Here is an 18,315-nt window from a genome sequence, read left to right as displayed (position 1 = left end):
CTGAGCACCTGTTCTGTATTCTTCCTGCCTCCACACGGGTTCCTGAGGCACCGTGCAGGACGATGCAGTTACCCGAGGTGGAGGACGGGAGACCCCTGCTGGGTGGCGAGCCACAGGAGCCCTCACTTGAAGGACAAAGTGAAGAGTAGTGGGGCGGTCGTAGGAATAGAGGATGGTTGAGACCCAGGATGGTGTCTTGGAGTCCAGCAGGCGAGGCTGGCGGGGCAGATGGGGCCATGGGGCATGGGCAGTCCTTGAGGGATCTGAAGCAAAGATAGGAACAAAGAGACTGGATTCGTGTGGGGGTACAGCGCCCCCTGGAGGCGGCGGGGCAGCGCAGTGAGCCCTGAGGGAGCGGGCACTTCCCCAAAGCTGGGTTGACAGGTCACAACCAACTCACTGGGGACCAAGAGGCACTGAGTTATTTTTAACTTTTTATCCCTCTTCCTGGAAAAGAAACTGCTGCCTGTTTAATAGCCTCTGTCGTTAGTGAGAATTAAAGACATGAAGCAAGGTTGCCTCAAAAGTCATCCATTGTGTAGTTGTTAATAAGGGTCAAATGCAGACTTGAATAGATGAAATGAAACATTCATCAGAGGATTTTAAAATCCTTTAAAATAAAAATTCTTGCTGCCTTTGTTCTTCATTTCAGGGTTCACTTGGTGATAATAATAGTAACCAAAATAATAGCAAACCCTTACAGAACTCTGTCCTGCTGTTCCAGGAACGCTGTGTTCACGACAATCCAATGACTTGGCACCACTGTGAGTTCCACTTTAAAGGTAAGGACATTCACTAATCACACGGCTAATAAATGGCAGAGCTGGGACTTGAACCCAAGCTGTCTGGCCCCAGAGCCCCCTTTCAGCCCCTTCACTGCAGCTCATCACTTGGCATGCCCGACACAGGGCAGCATTTAAGAGCAGTGTGTCCTTGGCCAAGTTTGCTTCACCGCTTGGTCTCTATTTCCTAATCTGTAGAATGGGGGTGTGGGCAGTGAACTCTGTGAGTTCAGTTGTCATTTCCTCCAGCTCTGATATTCTACTGCTTTGGGTTAATTTAGTAAGTATTCAAGCCCCTTTATGGCCCACTCATGGGCTGGCGCTTTGCTAGGCCCTGGGTTACGGAGCAAACTAAGATCAGCCTGCTTCTCCCAGGAGCCTGTGTCCCTCCATGGGAAACAGCTGCGAGGCCCAGGCTCCCTCACTGGCAGTTGGGGTCTGGGCAGGAAAGCCTGATAGGAGATGATGGAGGCAGAGTTCCTCCGGGAACAGTGGTGGCCACACAGCTCTCAGGAGCGGGAGCCTCTGTCCAGACTTCAGACAGGGGGATCCTCATGAGGCCAGTAGTCCCCCAACCTAAGCCCTCAGGACAAAGATCCAGCCATCCCGCCAGTGTCACCGTGGAGCCAGTCCATCCTCATCACTGTGCCCCTGTGCTCCTTTGTCCTGGGGCCTCTCTTCCCCCTATACCCAGAAGACTCTTCTCCCTCTCTTCTCTGAGTGTCCCGTCATTTCACCCTTGGTCCCTGCTTCCTGGGCAACCATCTCTGGAGTTGAAGCTTTGCCCCCTCACAACCCCCGTTTGATCAGGAGCCTGGGTTGACCTCCTTGTGCTCACTTTCCACCTTCAGATGATTGCTCCTCCCCTCGTGGGAGCACATGGAAAACCCAGATCCTTTCCTAGCAGTGCCTGCCACCCTGGCCTCCCTGCTCATCTGCCTCAGTCAGGAGCACCTGGACCACCACCTCTGTATTGCCTCGCCTCCTACCATCAAGACGTCAAAGCTGATTCTCCCTCCACCACCCAGTATGGTCATTTTAGGGTCTTCTCCATCAGCCTGAGCCAGCCACCCCCTATTCACCCTACCCATGGGCTCATACCCGGGCCTGACTCCACCCCAGGTCCATGCTCTCTCCTTTAAGTGCCCACATCTAGCCATCCAGCTACTTCACCACTGGCCTCCCTGGCCCTCCTTCACCCTCACTGGGGCATCATGGGCTGACTCCTCTGCTTTCCTGCCTGTCCACGTTCCTCTTACTTCCATTTCCCCACCTTCTAGCTCTGCATCCACAGTCAGCACTCTCTTTATGACAAACAAATCTCCCTTGACCCTTGATCTTTTCAGTTCCTCACCAGGCCGACTTCCATCTCGGTTCACCCAGCTCTATTTGTTCTGAGCCTGCAAGCAGAAGGCTCTCCCAGCACAGATTTCTAAGACTACAAATCAATGCCCACCATGTTGCCACTGCCAGGTAATCCTCCAGGGTTTCTCTAGTGAGCACATTTCCCCACTTATCACTCAGTGGTTTCAACATTCTCTGCTCTCTGCACACCTCTATCCTTCCCTCTGTCTCTTCCCTGACTCCCAGCAGATGGCCTTGCCTCCTGCTTCAGAGAGAATGGCATGTTACTGGAAAGGAACTCGCTCACCTGCAGCAGATCTGCTCACCTCACCTTTTCTCTGTCCCTCACCCACCTGGACTCTAGCTGTAGTTGTTCATAATTTGGTGAGTTTAGTTGACATATATATATACACATTTAAAAGCATAGCACACTATAGGCTACCTTCTAGGGCTTTCTTTATTCATTTAAAATTGAGTGTATGATTCATCCACTTCGCTGCATGTACCTGCAGCTCATTTGTTTTAACTGATCTTAAATGTTGTGTGTGTGAAAGTAACACAAGACAAGGGTAAACCAGGATTCAGGATGCTGGTTACTTCCTGTGAGAAGAGGCCAAGAGCAGGATAGGGAAAGAGGACACAGTATGTCACTGTCAATAGTCCTGTTCTGATGCTGGGTGATACGTTCACAACTGTTTCTTATAATATTAATTTTAATACATAAATACCTCTGACAGGCACCTAAGGTGAGAATGTGTCATGAACCAAGACATACAATGGGTAATATTACATCATTATTGTTATGTAATCTTGTTATAAAATATATTAATCATAATCTTACATTATGTGTTATGTGTTATATATTATATAGATGCATGAATTATATACTATGTATATAAACACCTACATATATATTATATAATATCTGCTAATAAATAAACAGAACATAATATGCTAGTATATCTACTATTCTGTATTATTTAATAAATAATAACATACTATATCCTGTTATATGACATGGCACATAATCTTTAATAAAATAAGAAATCTGTCACTATATATAATGGTAATTAATAAAATTAAATAAAAACGCCCGCAGCTTTTAACGCCAACACCACTCCAGCTGTCACTGTCTTTTCTCTTCCCTTTCATGGTCGAGGTCCTCACAGTGCTATCCGTTCCCCCTTTCATCTCCTTATCCTGAAGCTTCCTCCTCCTCCTCCCATCCCATGCTGCCTTCTGCCCCGTGGTCCCTCTAGTCACCAGCGGCCTCTGGGGCACTGATTTCCGGGCATGGTCTCGGGCCACAGCTCACCTGCCTGTCGGCCACCACTGCCACCGCTGGTGGGGGTGGGGTGGGGGCAGAGTGCACCTCTTGTCCTGGAAGAGAACACAGCACAGACTCAGTGACCAGCAGCAGGTGTGGTGGGGACCTGCAGGACTGAGGGGAGAGCCAGGCTGTCTGAATCCAGACCTGGGGCACTTGGGGTGTGAAGAAGCCCGTTCCTCACTACCCCTGAAGTGAGGAAAACACCCTCAGGTGAGTTAAAGTGCTTATGACCCCGGTCTGTTGGCTGGAATGGACAAACGGGCCCCTAAGGGGAGGGTACTTGATGTTCCTGTCCCCACCAAGGCCCTAAGGGCTGGCGGGGAACCAGGCTGGGCACTCCACTGGACCCAGTGCCCCCTCCGAGGTGGGGCCTTCTGGAACAGGCAAAAAGCCCTCGGTCTGTGGGGTGAATGGGGCAGTGAGGGAGCATCTCTGCAGCGAGTCAATTGAGGTCAGGGCCTGTGGGATCCATTTTTATGGCCACATCGAGCCTCAGCAGAAACCACAGCAGGAGTGGACTCCTGTCTCTACAGCTCTCATCCTCGTGTCTGATTGCCAGGATTCAGAACCTATCCCCTGGGGTGCTAGGACAGTTATAGGCAGAGGCAGCTTGGGGAGGCCTCAAGAGGGCGGTACTGGCCTTCCTGCCAACACGATTACACGAAGATCAAACAATCCATCGATGGGAAGAAAATAAGAACCTTGGTCACATCTGGACACCAAGCTTAGACGTGGTGCATGGGTGACATTTATCGACAACCCAGTGAGGTTCTGTCCAGAGCTAGAGGCCAGGACAGCAAGCAGGGAGTGGCACTAAGGAGCATCATGGTGCAGAGGCTGGACTGGGGGCCTGCAGGCTCCTCCCAGGAGGAGCCTCAGTGTTTGGGAGGTGGCTCACATGCCTCCTTCGTGTCACCAGCAAGTGATGCCACCTGCGGAAAATCAGCTGTAATCCTGAGCCGGGTCATCCCTGGGTGATATGATAAAGGCTCCTACAAGAAGGGGCACCAGATGGACAGTGAACCAACCAACAGGCAGATGAGTTTCCCGCCTGTGTTTATCCTGTTTTCATAGCCAAGAATGAGGAGAGAGTTGCATGGCTCACCATGAATATTTTAACAACTTGAGAGGGTTCCATGTCTCACTGCAATTCAGTGTCACCTGGAGGAGTTCAGGCGGTGTTTAGACCCAGGGGAGGCTAACGGCCTCTCAGTTCCTCATCAACCTGGCAAACCCACCAGCCCTCTATGGCCAGAAATTGGCAAGTGCCCTCCCTTGTTATAACAAAACCCTTCCCACTCACATCTGTGGTGAGCTTTTGTTTTTTTAATTAATGGGAATGAAGATACCTTACAGTCTCCTCAGGCCTTGCCTTAGGGATTCTGCCCTTAGTCCCCGGCAAGGGGGCCCGCTGCCCTGGGTCCTGCACTACAGAAGGTCCCCCTGGCCCTGACACTTCCTCTGGCCACGCCCTCCGTGGGGTGGAGTCAGCAGGGCCAAGGGGACACGGTCATTGGCTCCATCCCGTGCTCTGGAAACCCAGGACCCCGAATGCCTTGCCTCTGCAGCCCCTGACCCATTTCTAGGTCATGCACTGGCTCTCCCCAGATTTCAGATTCCCAGGACTCATAGAGAGGCCAAAGGGCAGCTGTTTGCATGGAGGGTATAGGCCGAGCACAGACGTGAATTCTGAGTGTCCCACTTTGCACATCCAAGGCCCCTTGTGACAAGGGATGGACCCAGCATTTGGAAGAAAAGGGTCAGGCTAGTGATCAGAGACTTGGAATCAGCTCTCCCCACACACTCACTTTCTTTGCAGGACTCTCCTGAGTCTGGGAATTCTAAATTTGAACCTGGCCTTCCCCCTTATAATGAATGTATATTTGTAAAGGCAGGAATTTAGAACCTACTGCACTTAAAATGTTTAGATATATAGGATGTGAGCTCCCAGGTATGTTCTGGCCCTGCACTTCCAAAGGTCCAGAGCAGTTATGTTGGCTCTGCTGAGACTGTAAGTGGCAAAGACCATCTCCAGAGAGGAGGGGCTCCTGCTTCACGCTCCGAAGTCAGGATCTTCGGAGCGGATAAAACAATGGACACTGAGACCCTCAATTGTAAATTGAGTTAGAATAATGCCAAAGGTGTGTATGATGTGTGTGTGTGCACGCGCGCTCCTGGGGATGTGTGTGGTACATGACTGTGACTGTGTGTGTGTGTGTGCGCTCGCGCCTGGGGATGTATGTGGTTGTGTGTATGTTATGTGTGTGTTTGAGCCTGAGGACGTGTGTGGTTGTTTGTATGGTATGTGCGTGTGTGGTACATGAGTCCATGTGTGTGTGCGCGTGGGGATGTATATGAAGCAGAGCCAGTGTGTCTGCACATGTGTTTGTGTGTACGTGCATGCATTAGTTTTGTAGAAGCTGTCCTTTAGAATTCTGAAGTAGTAAAAATTGTGTGATGTCCTTTGCTGTATATTTCAAAATTAAAATAATATTCAAACACCAAAAATTTATTCCCCACCAGATTCTGATTTTATTTTTCCATATTGATTATGTCTTCATTTTACTGATGAGGAAACTGTAGCTTAGAGATGTTAAATGACTCAACCAAGGGCATGGAGCTCACGAGCCCAGGGCCAATACGCAGTCCAAGCCATGCTGTTCCAGAGTCCTGGAGCCCTGCTCACGATCACGCATGGCCTCTTGGCGGGGGAACAGATTCTGATGGGCTGTGGCCAGCGTGCAGACTGCCCAAGCCGGGGACTCGGGAAGCCGGGCGGGGAGTAACAGACAGCAGACATGAGTGAAGGGCTGCTCAGAAATCAGATAGTTTCCTAGGTCTTCAATGAGTAAGGAGGCTTACTACTCATCCTTTATCCCTTTGCTGGTGGCTAAAAGGGACCAAGGCCCAGAAGAGCACTTCTGGGAGCTGCCTGCCAAAACCTGGAAAAGGACTGCGCAGGACTGGCTCTGCAGTAGGAGCAGAGGAAGGAAATGTCGCCTCCTTGTGGACATTCTTGGTGATGTCAGTAGGAGGCCTAGCAGCCTTATTATGGAGGTGTCAGGACAGGGTCCTTGTGGAGGATATTTTTCACGTGGTTTAAAAATCATTGCTTCATATATTGCATCCAATTTGTGGTTTATTTTAGGATGGTATATATTGTCTCTGTTACTCCATATTAGCTGGATTGATTTCTTTTTTATTGTTAATTTTCTCTTCAATGATTTGGAAGCTATATTGCCTTTTAATGAAAATTCTCTCTAAATTTTTATAAATCATCTCTAATTTCATAACTTTATATGTAATTGGACCAGTATTTCTATAACAGTCTCAAAAATGAAATAATCTATTAGATCCTGTTCCTCAATAATGATAAATTTAGCATATTTTACCTCTCTGCTGTTCCAGATTGTGTGTGTGTGTGTGTGTGTGTGTGTGTGTTTGTCCTCCAGTTACTATTTCTTAGACAGTTACTTTCAGTTTGTTACATTAACAATGAAATTATAGGTATAAACTTCTTGGATTTCATTGCTCACTACCACTATTTAATCCCATGTCTTTCCCACTTTTGAGTTATTTACTTATAGGGATTTTCAAATCACTGGACACATGATTAGCTAAGTTTTTTTGAGCAGTGGGCTTGGAAACCTTACATGTCTATATGCAGCTTTATGTTCTCCTCCTCAACAACTCTCAGCGTGTTATTGATGGCCCAAGCCATGTTTTAAAATATGGCATTGTTTTTCATCAACAAAAAATGTTTTATTGATTTAAAGTGCTGTCTTTTTATGACTGCCTAGTCATGTCTGGTGAATAAAGATTTCCTTAACCTTCCTCCATCTTTTCGCCATAACTCGGATTCAATGACATGCATGTTTTCACCATTTCTCAGTTGGGCTTCCGCTTTGACTTCCACTTTAAACCATCACCCCACTCTTTTTATCTATGCTTATTCCTGAATAAGTGAGGTCTCTATCGGATTAAAGGTGGTTCCCGTCAGAGATATGTGGCTCCCTGTCCAAAGGTCCAAAGGAAGAGAAAAGGAAAGATTTCTGTTTCTGGTGGTTACATTTTGTCAGCTTAGAGATCTAGTTATCCGTGTGGCTGCGGTGGAATTTGCAATATCTTGGCTCAGAGTTTCCTTTTTCTGGCTTACTAGGGGAGCCGCATTAGCTGGGGTCATGGCGCTGTGGCCATTGTCAGGATCCCAGGGCTGAGGCAGGTCCTCTCCTCCCTTGTTATTTTGATCTTGCAACCTGGGTCCCAGCTATGTGAACCCTGCACCAGGCGGCCAGGATCGCCCCCCAAGTGGCTTGTAACCAGTTCCTCGGCGTCCCTCACTGCTATCAACTAGCTCCAGTCAGGGTACAAGCTGGCTTCCACTGCGGTCCTTCCTCCTTCCTCTCCAGGCAGGCCCTCCTTTCCCACTAGTTGGCCCTAAACCTTCTCTCCTGCTCTACATACGCTGAAGGAGTTCTTCAGCGTTTATAGCAGGTAGACGGCGCTCTTCTATATTTGGAACCCTTCAGTGCTTGCAGTGGAAATTTAGGTGGAAAGGAAGAGCTTGGGGGTTTTCCATATCTAGAGGCTCCCTATCCAGCAGATTCAACTAACTGTGGATTGAAAATGTTCGGGAAAAAACAGAAAGTTTCAAAAAGCAACACTTGAATTTGCCATACACTGGCAACTACTTACATAGCATTCATGTTGTATTAGATACCATGAATAATCTAGAGATGACTTAAAGTACACAGGAGGACACAGCAAAAGAGAATATGACAACGAATGTACGTGAATATTCATGTGTAACTGAAAAACTGTGCTCTACACTGGAATTTGATGCAACATTGTAAAATGACTATAACTCCATAAAACAAAAGTTTGTATATATATATAGAAAATGTACATGGGAGGGTGCACATAAGTTCCATGCAAGTCCTATGCCATTTTATACAAGAGGTGTCAGCATCCATGGATGTTGACGTCTGGGGGAGTCCTGGAACCAGTGCCCCATGGTTACCAAGGGATGACTGGAAGTCCAGGCTCTTTGTCCCAGCCTAACAGGTCCCCACATGGTCTGAATGCTGCCTGTACCACACTCTCCCTGTCACTCTCCTCCAGCCCTGCCAGACTGCCCTCTGATTCTTCAACAGGCCACACTCACTGCACTTCATGTCTGGCCCCTAGAAATACACGTTACTTTCTGAGCATGGCTCTGCTTTAATAAAACGGGCTGCATTGTCACTAGAGAGGACAGTGTGGAGGTTGCTTTAAAAACTGAAAATGGACTTAACTCATGATCCAGCCCTACCACTCCCAGGCATATATCAAGAGAAAACTCTAATTCAAAAAGTCACATGCACCTCAATGCTCACAGCAGCACTATTTATAATAGACAGGACATGGCAACAACCCAAGTGTCCATCGACAGCTGACTGGATAAAGAAGTAGTAGTATATTTATACAAAGGAATACTACTCAGCTATTAAAAAGAACAAAATAATGCCATTTGTAGCAACATGGATGGATGTAAAGATAGTCATTCTATGTGAAGTAAGCCAGAAAAAGTGAAAAATGCCATATAATATCACTTATATGTGGAATCTAAAAAAAGACATAAATGAACTTAAATACAAAAGAGAAACAGACCCACAGACATAGAGAAACAATCTTACGGTTACCAGGGAGAGAAGGGGATGGGAAGGGATAAATACGGGAATTCAAAATGTGTCCCTCTTGGGGAGTGATGGGAATGATAGATATCTTGATTGTGGTGATGGTTTTCTGGGTGTAGACATCTATCAAATTCATCAAATAGTACATGTGAAATATGTGTAATTTACTTTAAAGGAATCATACCACAATAAATGTGCCTGTAAAAAAAAAAAAAGAAAAGAAAAGAAAAGATTGGCGGCATTGTGTCCTACGTTTTTATGTGTCTTCAGTGAGTGGGTCTTCAAGTTTCTGGTCTGCCATATTTTCTGAACCAGAAGTGCCCTCCTTCCCTTCTCTTTGATAAACTGTCAGTGGGTGGCATTTATTCCTGTGGCTTCAACTGCTCTCTGTCCACTGATTAACCGTCAAATGTTTTCAGTCCCAGAAATATACTTGTAATTGAAAAGTAGACATTCCCACTTGATTAGCCCATAAAAATCTCAAGCTCTGTATGTTTGAATTTACACTTGCTCAGAACTAGGTTTACATCTTCAAACAATGGCATCACTATCCCATCTGTTTTCCGTGCCATATATCTGGGAGTTTTCCTTTACTTTTCCACTCCCTCACTCCCGTCAGTATTACAATTCTATTCCTTAATGTCCCCCAGCTAAGTCCCTGCCCCTCGCTCCCCACTGCATTAACTCACACCCCTTGCTAGTATCCCCAGTGCTGTTCTTTAGAGTGAACAATCCACTTTGCTCACTTTTAATGACAAATTTGTGTCACTCTCCTCCTTAAAACCCCAAAGAATTCCCCGCTGCATATGTGAGGAAGTCCACGCTCCCTGATTTAAAGTTACACCTTCTCATCAGCTAGTTGCTGCTTTTTTTCAGCCTCAGCTTCCATTAGTTCCTCACAGCCTTTAACCTCACTGACCTTCCTTCCTTAAGTGCAAAGTGCTCTTAGACACGACCAGACCTCTGCACTAGACACGCAAGCTGGCGAGAGTCCCATGCCCAGCACGCACTCTCCTGGTCTAGAGATTTGCTGGAATACTTCAGATGTCAGTGCAGAAAGCATTTCCTCTCTGACACCTTCCCTACCTTCTAGAACCCTTCCCCAGGCAGTGCAAGAGCCCCTCTGAACATACAATATACATGATGCCAAGTGACTCTTACCACATTGTTTTGAAAATCTATTTAAATTTGTCTCTTCCACGATACACTGTGATCTCCTTGAGGGATAGGGGGCTGTGTGGTATTTTCTAGACAGCTAATGTCTGGCACAGACCTTGGGCCATCGGCAACAGTCTGCTGACTCATCAAGGATTGTTGTCTTTGCGATGCAAGAAAGACTACATGATTTCTGATATTACACCATCCGGCAAGGGTCAAAATAATTTCACATAGAACTACACAGGCAAAATATGTGTATTCCTTTCCTCTTTGTGAGCCTGAGATCATAGGCATCTTGGAACGAAGGTGTCACTCTAAGCTGTGTGTCCCCAAGGCTGTCACGTCCAGCTTCAACATATTTTTTAGAAGTTGTAGGGATACGCGTACATCACCCCATCTTAGAGCAAACGGCGCTTCAGCCTGACCTAGTTTAATGTTCATATAAATATCATAAGTCTTCCAAACTGAAGCCTGAGGAAACATTTCCCTTCTCTCCTTCCAGTCTGTCTGCCATCTGCACCCCACATCCCCACTGCTCAACTGTGTCAGACCACCTTCCATCTAGAAACATTTTCAGTGGGACAGTTGGATGAGAACTAATTACAGCAGTCATGAAAATGGTCCCATGAACGTAGGCTCTGCACAAGGATGCTTTGACCAGAGGCCTCAGCCGTGGCCTGCAGGATCTGTTCACGTGTTCTGCCTGGCTTCCCTGAAGACGTTCTACAGACAATCAAGCCTGCAGTTAAAGTCATAGAAGGCCCAAAAAATCCAGAAAAATAGATTGAGATTCATCTCCTTGGGAATATTTTTGAAAACCATCCACTAATAGGAAAAAGAGTTTTAAGATGTTCATTTCAGAGCAGATTATGTCCAACTGCAGGTGGGTCAGTTTTGTCATTGCTGCTCGCTAGTTGGCTTTCTGCTGCTTCTAACACGCCTCTGTTTAGAGAAGTGGCCTGAGTCGGCCCTCAGAGCAGAAAGGTGAGCTGGGCCTGGTGACAGCCAAGCTCCTCTGCTGTGTAGTAACCTGCTGAGAAGGAAGGGATGGCCCAGGGCTTCCTTTGACTCTCTCCCTCAGTTACAAACTCTATGAAGGGAAAATGGAACAAAAATCTTAATTCAATATGGTATTGTCAAAGTATAAAAATAACTGTCTTTGGAGGGGATGGTATAGTTCAAGGGATAGAGTACGTGCTGAGTTCAATTCTCAGTACCTCAATGTAAAAAAAAAATAAGAAAAAATCTTTAAAAAAAAAAGAAAAAGAACAAAGAAGAAAAGAGATCTCAAACAACCCAAGTTTAAAAAGAAAAAAATAAAGTCTTTTAATAATAGTAATCAGCTCGGTCTTTTGCTAGATTAGGAGTTTGGGATTAACAGATACAAACTACTATGTATTAAATAAATAACCAACTCCCAGGTCCTTAATTACCTAGTTCAACCTGAATCCTTTCTCTTTTTTCCCCTAAGCAACCCGTGGAAGCCACTGAAATTCTCATTTTATGAAAGAATTCATTTAAAGGCAGTTTGAAAGTTACTGGTTAAAACAGTTATTTGTGGTTCCATGAATATAGGTATAGTAAGAAAAATAGACAATAAACAAGTAAGCAAATAAATATATGATGTACTGCCAGGTACTAATAATTGCCACAAAGAAAGATAAAGCATATTAGGAGAGAAAATGATTGAATAGGAAATATGTGCGTGCTATTTTAAATAATGTGGTCAGATAAGTCCTCTCTGAGGGTAAAATAATTTGAACAATGTCCTGAATGAAGCAAAAGAATAAGCCACGTAGGTAACAGACAAGAAAATCCTCCCAGGCCAGCAGAAGTGTAAGTACAAGACTTGGAGTTACAAACACAGCTGTCCTGGTGGGGATCATCTGGGCAGTGAAGATGGGCTGAAGCAGAACGGTGAGAACAGAGGCTTCAGAGACGGGTGAGGGACCAGATCACACAGGGCCTTGGTAGGGACTCTGGATATCCTTCTGAATACAATGGAAGATCACGAGAGTATTTTGCAAAGTGGAACAACTTGATCTGATTCATACTTTAATAAGACCGTTGTGGGTAACATATAGGGAATAAACAATGGAAGCAGGGCAAGGTAAGCTGATGGGAAGCCAATGGGAAGAGTGCTGCTGACCTGGAGAGAGACACCGAGGTTGGGCTGGGATGATGGCGGGAGACAGGCTGAAAGGGGCATACGATTTGACAGTAACGGTCACAGGCATTAATGCTCAAGTTGCACACAGACACAGAGTGGTTCAGGGTGATGGGTATGTGATATTTGGGGCTGAGTCACAGTTTTTGTGCAGAGACCTGACAGGAGAATAAAGTGGGGACGTTAACATTGGTAAGAAGAGTTGGTGGGTGTTGAATTCCCCCTAGAGCCGCATCTCTGTTTCTCGGTAGATGAAGTCAGCAGAGCAGGGATGGGTGTTCCTATTTCTGCAGAGAATTGCGTGTCTTCCTCATCGACAATTTCGAGAGGCCGACGTGCCCATCCAATTGCAACATCTTCAATCTGCCTCTTTCTATCCAGGAGGAGATTTCAAAATAAGATGCCAATCAAAAATCCCCGTGTCCAGAGTTAGAGCTGTGTGCCTTTGGGATGATCTCAGAGATGCCTCCACAGATGCTCAGTGTGCTCTCTCTCCCTCAGAGCACACAGTTCCCTTCAGTCCGGTGGGTCTCAGCAGAGATTTCACAAATAGACCCTCTCAGGCCCTGGGGACCAACTTCCCGCTTGGCCGAGCTCTGAAAATGAGCACGAGTTCCGGGCAAAGGGCCTTCTTCAGGACGCCATCTGGCAGATTACATGAGGAAAGTGTCCAAAGAATGGAAGGGTTGATGGTATAAATGGATTTTAATTTTTGCTCTGAATCTGATTCTGTCCTTCTGTTTTGTTAAGGAAGTTTTCTTAGGCCAGACATGATTCTCATTTCTTCTATTTGATCATCCAAGAGGTTGAGATAGGGTTTTTGTTTTAGGGTAAGAATCTTTAAAAAAAAAAAAAAAATCCTTGCAAATAGCATCTTGTTAGGCATTTGGGCAAGACAACCAGTAAATTCTGCCAGCAGTATTGAACCCCCTTGTTCCTCCAGGGGGTCTCCAAATTTATATATGTTCCAAATCTGACCCAAAACCAATGAGTCTTTTCTTTTTTTAAGCACTTCACCATGGACAAAAGATGTCACTAAAGAAGGTGTGAAAAGAGCAGGTCCCCATCATTCAGAATCCCTTCCAAAGGGCCCACAGAAGTAAAGAGGAGACGAACGAGAGAAAAGGTTTATTTATACACATGCAGGAGCCAACCAGAAAAGTAACTACCATGTTAAATGGTGAAAGTTAAAGGCTTTTTATCAACCTAACTTAATAGGGCAAAGGGAGAGGAGAGAATTGGCTTCCATGACAGGTTTTCTTCTACATCTATTGAATCTCAGGTATCTTCAGCTTAAAGTGCTTTTGTATTAACCGTGGGTTCCATCTGACTTTCCATTCCTCGAACTTTGTTCTTTTTCAAGATTCACTCATGTATTCTGAGCCCCTGGATTTTCCACGTGAATTTTAGATTGATTGTCAGTTCCTGCAAAACAGAACCTGGGATTTGGGTAGGCATTCTTTGAATCATTAGATCTATTTGTGGACTATTGTCATCTTAGTAGAATGAAGCCTTCTGCTCCATGAATATGGGATTATTTTCTGTGAATGTAGGTCTTAATTTCTCTCAACAGAATCTCTCATCTATTGTAGTCTGCAGTGCCCAAGTTTGATACTTCTTCCTCACCTCTATTGGACGCTGATTCAGAAAAGACACGACCTCCTGGAGAATCTCTGCTGCCACGGAGCTGACATGGAGCTGAGTCCTGAAAAGGCTTTAAATTCTTTTAAAAACAGGATTAGTGTACTTTAATTACTCCATAGATGAATAATGAATGGGTCACATTAACATAGGATTTTAATCCTTTTAGAATTAGTAGAGTAATACAGACACATTACAAAAAATTGAAATATTGCCTAAAAGAGAAGAGATTTGTAATTCCCACCCACAGAGGTGACTGTCATGAATGATTTGTTGCTTAGGTCTCAGTCTCTGTGTCTCTCAGTATGTCTCTTTCCATCTCTGCCTCTCACACACTCACAATCAGATCAATTTACAACTATATTGATTTCACACATATGTGGTAGTGCAGATGGGACCCTGGATGCAGACAGTGGGTCTGCATATTTCCACCCTGAGGCCTCCCTTGACATTGGATTGAGACCAGGCACCCACTTTTCCAACTGCACAGCATTCATTCATTCACATCAACCAGAACGAATGGATCCCATCCCCTCTCCATCAACATTAGTGTTGCCTTAATTCCGACTGTTTCAGCCAGTGCTGTGATGAACACCCTTCAAAAGGCATCTTTGAATAGGTGTGTAAGGATTTTAGTGGGATGAAATGTAAGGATCAGAAGTTCTGGGGAAGAGATGCATCTGTGGCCCTTTGATTCGTCCTGCACCCTGTTCTCCTGAAGAGGAGCGTCCCTTCACTCTTCCCTCCAGGGGATCTGCTGGAACCTCTGCCTGCTTACATTGTCGCCAGGGCTGGTTGTCACCTGACTAAAGACCCGCCAGTGTGATGGTGACCGGTGCTGTCTCTGCAGTGTTTCCGTCTGCCTGAGTTCTCACCTGAATGGTCAAGCCTCTCTAACACACACTGGCCACCTGCATTGCCTCTCATTGGAACTGCCCATTTCTGTTCTATTTCTGTTTAGAACACTGGGTTTTGAAAGATTTTTGGACTACAGGGGTGGGAAACCCTTCGCCAACCTTGGGTTATGAAGAATGCTTTTTCCAGGTTGTGGTTTGTCTTTCCAGCTGTTTTTCTGGGCTTTTGCTAATTTTTTTTATTTGTTTGGTTTTGTTTTTGCCACAGGAAGAGCTAAGCCTCTCCCTTATGTCTTCTGGCTGTGGTGTCTCAGGGGGAACAGCAGTGTCTTCCCTGAGATTATGCACAGAGTTACTAAAAGGGCTTCATTTTGTACATCACATCTTTAATGTGATATCTAATAAAAATGCTGTTTCAAGTGAAAACAAAAAAAAATCACCAGCCCCAGCTTAAAACATGTGGGCAGGGACAAAAAAAAAAACACCTTTTTTTAAAGTTTCATTGACAGGGAACACCCAGGAGAGGTAAAGACCCGCAGAGAGAAAGAGGACTTGGGGTTGTCAGGGGCTGGGTGAGGAGGGAGGGGAGTGCACGCTCTGGATCCATGGTTTCACTTTGAGGAAAGAAATAGTGTGAAACTAGATGGTAGTGATGGTCGCACAACATTGTGAATGCCCCTAATGCTCCTGAATTACACAATTTAAAAGAGGAAATGTCTATATTTTATTACATGAAACTCTAAAAAGAAAAATAAAGGATGCCATAAATGATGAGAAAGAAACAAAGGAAACTAAAGAAAACCAAACAAAAACATCTCCAGCGGAAGGGAAGTCAAGTTTGGGAGGGGGAGGGGACTGACGGTGGGATTTTGGAGAACATTTTGTAGAAGAAGGTGTGGGTGGGTGCAGAGGGTGCTCTGCCCCAAGGGGTGGTGATGCCTGAACTGTTTCTCCATTGCCCAGCAGTCCAGCTGCAGATGCAGGTTCAGGAGGAGCTGCAGGAGATGCAGGAGGGAGCTCGGGGTCTACTGCTGGATCCAGATCATCTTTTTTGGTCTCTGACATCTTCCTCTGCCCCTGCCTCCTGTGTAACTATTGGATGTGGAGAGAGTTTTAAGTCTTGTGGAAGTGCTCATGCTGTGAGAGAGGAAAAATTGACCCACCTGCCTCCCTTTCCATGTGCCTCTTCAAGGACAGAAACCTTCCCAGAGCTTTCCAGACAGCTCTCACCCAGAAAGTGCCCACAGGATGTGTTCTGTGACAGAATTTTTCCAGACAGGTGGTCTGAGGCCATTCTTTGCTCTGGTCCCAACAGTAGCCTCTGGGGACACCTCCCTGTGTGGCCCAGCCCTTGCCCCTCCCTCACCTACACACATGCAACACACCTGCCTTTCTGACCTTTGGGCTCTGCTTCGGCGGCCCCTGGTCCTCCACCTGACTTGCAGCGAGGTGGGCACGGTGCTCCAGGTCAGAGCCGGGTGTGCTGAGCTACCCGTCAGCCCTGGACAGGTCCCTGGGGAGAGCCCTGGGTGATGTCTGGGTCGGAGGCCTGCCCCACTGATTTCTGGGCCATGGTGGTGGGTACCCCTCCATATCCAGACCCACCTGGAGCCTGTGCTGGCCCTCAGAATAGTGGCACACCAGCCCTTCACTTGGGGAGGGAGCGTTGGTGTTCTTATTCATCAGCTTCTGTTCAGTATGTGGTATCTGCCTCTGCAATGACAGTGACCAGCGGCTGACTCGGCCTGGAAGTCTCAGAGACCTGCCCGGCCAGGAACACTCCTGATTCTGTCCACTCGACCCTCTGCTGCCAGGTCAGACTGGGAACTTGTTCAGCTCAGACACCCAGGAGGGAAAAGACATACCCAGAGAGCGTGGGCTCCACCTCGGGCAGCAGGACCATTCCCCGGCTCTCCACATCCCAGCCAGCCAGCTTTGACCTGGGCTGGGGATGTGACCGGCCCCCTAGTCCTCTGACCTGCTCTTGCTTGAGGCAGAAACCCATCCCCAACATGACTGCTCCACCTCCACCAGCCAGGAAAGGGCCATGGTTCTACCTGGGTGGGATCTGAGTGGTGGACCGGCCTGGGCAGGTCTGCCCTGGGCCTCCCTGTTTTACCTTTGGGTGTCTCTCGCCGAAAGGCCAGAGGAGCCTTGAGTGAGACCTGACCCAGCGCCGGTAGCGTTGGTACAGCCCCTCGCTGCGGGTTTTCCGGGAGCTGCGGCCTCGGGATAATGGGATGCAGCAGAACATGCCTCTGTCTCCAACCAGGTGAGCTGAGTAGGGACTTCTGTACAGAGTGGGTGCCTGGTGACTTCAGTTCCAAGTTCTGTTGGGCTCTATTGCCAGGGAAGTGAGGTCACTTACTGGGGTCCACTTATCCAAGCTTCCTCCTGACACAAAGCTCCCCAAGGGCCTTTCTGGGCTGCCGATCTCTCATTTCTCACTTCTTGCCATGTTCACACACAGTGATACCAACTCAGCCTCCCCCATAGCCCTGGGGAGGCCTGGATGCAGCCAGTGCCACAGCTCTGAAGACACCTGGGGTCAGACCTGGCTCCCCCCACTCAGCAGTGCTGTCACCCTGGACAAGCCACGTGCCTCTCAGGGTCTCCCCAAACCCCCATCGGCACAGTGGGGATCATTCTGGCCCCTGCTTCCTAGAGAAGCCATCCTGTCTCTAGACCTAGAAACACCTACTGCATCTGTCACCCCCACGGGCTGGCATCACAGGGAGCTCGTGCACAGACTCAGCAAAGGAAGGACCCCTCAGAGGGCTGGCGGAGCGCAGAGAACATGCCACACCGGCCGGGGTCTGCCCTGGGGTCTGGAGAAAGTCACTTTCCTTGCTACATGCTTCCCAGCTCCCAGTCGTGAGACTGAAATTAAATACAACTCTGGCATCGTCCGTTCTGGCATACAGCCACCTAGGTCATTCTGTCATGTTGACATACAGGTCCAGTGTCTCATCTCGGCCTCTGTGGTGGTCTACCCCACAATGGTTTCCTATTTTTTGCCTTCTGTTCCCAAGCCATTGTGTGATCCCCACACCCTCCCCTGGAAGGTGGATGGACTTTGGGTTCTGACATGTAGACTGACTTGTGAAAATGTGCGTGAGTTCCACACATTACCAGCTCCAGTGTTCCTTCTCTCTGTCTCTGCCTCTCAGTGCCTCTCTCTCTGTCTTGTCTCGCTCTCTGTTTCTCTGTCTCCCCCTGCATTTCTGTGTTTCAGTCTGTCTCTTTTCCTGTATGTATGTGTATATATATTTATGTGCATATGTGTGTATTTATGTATGTATTTTTCTGGCCCACGGCAGGTCACTTCTGAAAATCCTTTGATGACATATTGATTATTTTGAAT

Source organism: Camelus bactrianus, chromosome 23 (genome assembly GCF_048773025.1).
Source record: "Camelus bactrianus isolate YW-2024 breed Bactrian camel chromosome 23, ASM4877302v1, whole genome shotgun sequence".
Lineage (NCBI taxonomy): Eukaryota > Metazoa > Chordata > Mammalia > Artiodactyla > Camelidae > Camelus > Camelus bactrianus.
Note: the sequence above shows the minus strand (reverse complement) of the source record.